The sequence below is a fragment of the Hemicordylus capensis genome, chromosome 1 (assembly GCF_027244095.1).
Source record: "Hemicordylus capensis ecotype Gifberg chromosome 1, rHemCap1.1.pri, whole genome shotgun sequence".
Taxonomy (NCBI): Eukaryota; Metazoa; Chordata; class Lepidosauria; order Squamata; family Cordylidae; genus Hemicordylus; species Hemicordylus capensis.
This window is the reverse complement of record NC_069657.1, coordinates 275,603,096-275,609,095: the sequence shown is the minus strand read 5'-3', so window position 1 is coordinate 275,609,095 and position 6,000 is coordinate 275,603,096.

Sequence of the window (6,000 nt, the reverse complement as noted above, 5' to 3'; positions counted from 1 at the left end):
TTACCATACTTTGCTACTCCCCCCCCCTCGCATTGTGCTGTGCCCTGGAATGGCTGAAAATAGCTGAAAATCACTGGGGGGGGGGTGTTGTTTTTAAACGGAAGTCATTTTGTGGCTCTGAGAAACAAAATGGCAGCCAGAAATGATCTCCATGGTCCTTTCAAGCCACCTCTGACCCACAGATATGTGAGGTCGACATGCCCCATCCCCCCCCCCGCCACACTGCATATGCTGAGGTTGGGTGTATTTTACACGACCACAGATATGCGAATAACAATGTTTCCCTGTACTGTTTTCCACACTTCCAGTTTAGCAGTAAAACATGCAACCTGCATTGCAGGTGCCCACCAGCTACATACCTCGCCAGTGCTGAAGGAGGACACTTTGTCCCCACCTCTACAGGTGGCAATTATGACATCAGCTGCAGTTTCTCTATTATGATTTGTTCAGTGTCTCTTTGGTGATGGCTGAAGCTCAAAGGTCAAGCTCAGTGCTCTGGAGGATGCAGAAGGAGGAGGAGAATCTCACAGGAGCAGCTTGGTTCTCCTCCTGTCCTAAGTATAGATGGCATAGAAAGCAATAATGCTCTTTTTAGATAAACAAATGGATAGTAAGAAGCTGCTAGTTAAGAAGTATCTTTCTGTTCTAGAACAGGAATTTGTAATGGATAGAGGTTGTTTGAAACCAATCAATCCAGCAGATGTTTGTTTGGCTTTGTAAATAGCCTTTGCTAAGGCTTAATTCTAGAGATGGTAGAGGGGGAAATACCACATTGCCTGGAAAATAGACCAACATGAATAGGAAACTACAGACAAATGGAGAACAATAAGATAACTTTCATTTTGGGAATCATCTAGAAAACTTAAAAAGAAAAAGAAAAAGATTCCAGCAAATTTAAACAAACTCATAACAAAAATTATGATGCAAGGTAAGGAATGAAGGAACTTGTTGCACTGATTCAGAAATAGGTAAGTGAAAAACTTCAGATTCTAACATCACCAACACAGGGGCAAGTGCTTTATTGCTAAATAGAGCAGCTATTTGGTTTCTTTCCTAGCGAAGGACAGGCACTATCATAATAACATGCTTCATTAGCAGGAAATGGCTTGGCTTGAAATGCATGGTTTTCAGTCAGTTTAAGAAAGCAACAAACTCATAACAGAAAGTCCAATGATACACATTGAGGCTCTCCACATGAGCAGTGTGCGGAGCCGAGGACGGTTTGGTGTGGAGAGTGGGCTTGGCCTGCTCTCCTCACATGCGAGCACTCTGCCCTCCCTGGGTGGCCAGATCAGCCGCCCACACAATTACCGGCTCCATTACGGAGGGTGGCGGGGATCGAGAGCCACCTGGCCCCCGGAAGTCCCAGGATGCCCTGTGCACTCACGGGGGAGACCCCCAAAATTCTGGGGAGACCCCCAACTCCAGGAGGCTTATTGTTGCCTCCTGGTTGGGGGTCTCCTCATGAGTTGCCGGGCTGTGGCAACTCATGATCAGGAAAATGGGGTTAGCAGAGCACTTGCTTTGCTAACTTCATTTTAGGGGAGGAGAAATTAAGCAGGCCAGCCACTGGGCTCGCCCTCAAGCCTGGTGGTTCTCACAACCACTAGAACACAGGCTGGGCTCCCTTAGCCCACTTTCCAGCAGTTGTGAGAATAGCCTCATTGTTGGTTCATTCGTTGATTTTTAATGAATTTTTGTAAAAGTTTCTAAAACTGAAAGTGCCATAACTGCTTTATTTCCTGAGATAAAGTTACAAAAGGTTCTGGAGTTTAATCCCCCACTCTATCCATCATTCAAGCGTCATTTAGAGGAAACCTCTCTCTGCTTTGAAATAAAAAGATTTTGCATCCCATGTTATAACTCCAGAATGGCTGGGCAGAAAGTTCTCAAAATTCATATGGGAGTAGCACATGATAGTAGCATTAAATGTGTTGAAGTTCAAGGACACCAGTCCATTTATTTTCAATGATTTTTTAAAAGCATTAAAAATCAATGGGTGGATCCGTCTCCTGAATGTTCACTCATTTAAAGTCATAATCATGTAGGAACACCATGTGAAATTTCAGGGCTTTCTGCACAGCCATTCAGAAGTTATTAATATTTTTGAGTTTCCCATTGAATCCCATTGTGAAATTATGATTTAAGTCAGAAATTTGGGCATGGCTCCCACTAGTGGTGGCCTTTGTTCATTGCACATGTTTGCTCAATTGTAGATCTGCTCCTGGAATCGCCTATATTTTTCAGTTCCCCATGCTATGCTTTGGATACATTTCTTGTTTGCTGTTACATAGGAAGTCTGCACAGAACTGAACTTCCAACCAAGGAACAGTCATTTATCTCTACAGTGCCCCTCACTGTAGATTTCTATCACTCTCCTCCTCCTCTTCCTCCCCTGCTATTTCAGCAGACTCCTCCACATCTAAAGATCTTTATTTAGTCTTCACAAAAATGGGTTATTCTGTTTCTAAATTTGCTTTGTTCAACATGATAATATAACTCTTCACCAGATGGCTTTGTATTTATCAAAGCAGGAAAAAATGCATTTAAACTCAACAAAATAAGAAGGTTCTACAGTCATAGATTCCTCCCAGGAGAATGAAGGTTTTGTTTGTTTAATTGTAATATCTTCCTTGTGAAGCAGGGAAAACTGCATGTATTTCACCTAATAAACTATAATAGCTTTAAAAGAAAATTGGCAAACTTGAAAAAGAAACTGCAGTGTATAATGGATTATTCACCTCTTTCCCTCTGTACCTTCTATAGATATTATATTGTTTTTAGAAACTTCAAGTGGCAGGTTTGCACTGCCTCTTTTAACTCACGCTGCTGATATCATGAAAAACTGAAGATATATGTGGAAGCCACTAAGAGGCTGTTGGGTGTATGAAGCAAAGATGGTAATAGCTTTTGGAGTGAAAATTATTTGTTTTTGAATTTTGCTAGGAGGTTAATATGGATCAGCTTTTCTTATCCCACAGTCTGCCCTGCCTGTGTCTGTTCTATGTACATTGAGTTTGCTGCAATTCAGTATTTTGTTTACTTTCTTAAATATGAGCTTAAGGACATCATTACTACAGAACGAGAGGAAAGTCAGTTGTCTCAGCATACATACGAGTTGGCTGAGATGATGGTGAAGGAGCTATATATTTTCTAACAGTAGCAGATCCTTGTTAGAGTAGAAAGGTGAAATCTAAACAAGTTGTTACTAGTAGGAAACTGCCTACTTTCCTTTCACGATCCCTACAACTGGATTAAATTTGGTCCAGATCACCCACTTGCATCTCAAATGTTCATGCATCCACCATCTTGAATCGGGGTGGATTACATCATCTGTAGCAAATTTGGTTAAAATTGGTTAGCAGCTCACGTTAGCCCAATTGTGCTCAAAGGTTCACCTCTCCGCCATCTTGAATTGGGGTAGATGACATCAACACAGGCCACATCATTGAAGTGTCCCTGTTTGTCACTCACTACAGCTATACCAAATTTGGTTCAAATCAGTTTGGCGATCCACAAGTTAGCTGTCAGGCAGTGGTCCAATTCAGAAAATGCTGAGGAGGAATTGCTTGACCCACATGCCCTAATATGCTCCTTCTGCAGGACTCTAAGGAGGAAGCCCCACGGATGGAGAGCTTACCTATTGTGGAACAGCAGGAGACTTCCGGAGAGCCATTGCCCTCTTCAGATGGGGAGGAGCCAGGACCAAGCAGCAGGCCAGTGAACTACATGGAGCATCAGTGTGACTGCAGAAAAGAGCAGGTTTTGTGCAGAGAAGCAGCCATTTGGCTGCAAAGTCTGATCAGGGAGGCATCTGAATCTGTAGCCCCGCAGGCAGGCGGGGCCCTAATTGGCTTCACCTGGCATTTAGTCTTGAAGGGGTATAAATTCAGACCGCTCACTCTGCTCCATGCTGGTTTCAACTGATCACTTTGGCATGCAGTTCTAGCTCCCTGCTCTTGAGTACCTTGCTCCTGTTTGCTCCTGGGATCTTGACCCTATGCCTGGCTATCGACTTGTGACTCTTTTCGGAACCCTCTGGCCTACGGAACTGGCAACCGACCCCTCTCCTGGCATTGACCCATATTGGACTTGGCATTTGACTATGATTTATGGACTGACGATCCAAATGTGGTAATTTCCATTGACTTTGTTCTACGTACACTTACTTCCACTTTGCTGCTAGTAAAAACTCTAACCCCATGTATTCCAGCTGTTGCTTTGATTTACTGCAGGAGCATGCACCCTTGACATTAGCCCTCTTCCACCTCAAATGTTCATGTGTCCACCTTCTTCGATTGGGGTGGATGACATCATCACAAACTACACTTTTGAGGTGTCCCTGTGTGCCACTCACTGTACTCAACTGTACCAAATTTAGTTCAAATCGGTTGGATGGTCCACAAGTTAACCCACTTGCGCCTCAAATGTTTACAAGCCATCTTGAATCTGGTGGATGTCATCTTCACAACCTACAGCACTGAGGTGTCCCTGTATGTCCCAGCTCACAAGTTAGCCCACTTGTGCCTCAAAACTTTATGTCTCCACCATCTTGAATTGGGGTGCTTAACATCATCACAAACTATGTTGTTGAGTGTCCCTATGTGTCCCTACAAATGTACCCAATTTGGTTCATACTGGTCCAGGCATTGCAAAGTTGATAGTGGAAGTGCCTTCCACTATCAACTTTGCAATGGACGGACACACACGGACGGACAGTCACACAGAATGCTGGGTGATCTCATAAGCCTACTGGGCAGTAGTCTTAAAATCACATGCAGTACAAGGCTGTGCATGTTTACCCAAAAGTCAGTCCCACTGGCTTCAGTGGGACTGACACCCTAGTACAGGGATGGGGAACCTTGGCACTCCAGCTGTTTTTGGACTACAACTCCCATAATCCCCAGCCACAGAGGCCAATAGCTAGGGATTATGGGAATTGTAGGCCAACATCTGCAGGAGTGCCAAGGTTCCCCATCCCTGCCCTAGTATATGTCATGGAACTGCAGGCTTAAATATGTGCTCCTGAAGGAGAAGAACCAGATTTGACACAGAGAAATAATATTAAATCATAATCTTCTCTTGAAAGGGCGGAGGCATGTTCAGTGGTATAACAACCACTGAAAATCAGAACCACATGGCTGTCATTCCACATGAGAAGTTGTTTGCTTGAAATGGAAGGCACATTATTTATGTATTTATTTACTTACTTACCTACTTACTTACTTATTTAATTTATATACTGCCTAATATAGAAATCTCTAGGCAGTGTACAAAATTAAAACATAATATAAAATATAACACATTTAAAATTCATAAAAATATAAAAACACATTAAAATGTAAAATTAAAATTTGGTCTCAGTTGAAGGTCTGGGGAAATAGTTATGTCTTCAGGGTCCTCCTAAAAACCAACAGAGAAGGAGATGCTCTTATTTCAGTAGGGAGCATGTTCCAAAGCCCTGGGGCAGCCACAGAGAAGGCCAGGTCCCAAGTTGCCACCAACTGAGCTGAAGGCAACTGTAACCGGACCTCTTCAGATGATCTTAATAGGCGACAGGGTTCACAACAGAGAAGGTGCTCTTTTAAGTACCCTGGACCTAAGCCATTAAGGGCTTTATAGGTAATAACCAGCACTTTGTATTTCACCCAGAAAAATATCGGCAGCCAGTGCAGTTCTTTCAAAATTGGTGTTATGTGGTCCCTTCATGTTGTCCCAGAGACCAATCTGGCTGCCGCATTCTGTACCAATTGTAGTTTCTGAACTACGTACAAAGGCAGCCCCACATAGAGTGCATTACAGTAGTCAAGCCTAGAGGTAAACAGCATATGTACCACCATTTTAAGGTGTCTCCAGAAATGGACGTATCTTGCGTATCAGTTGAAGCTGATAAAAAGCACTCCTGGCCACAGCCTCAACCTGAGAAAGCAAGGAAAGTTTGGGATCCAGGAGCACTCCCAGATTTGGCATTGTTGCACCAAGTTTCACGCTTCATTTAAT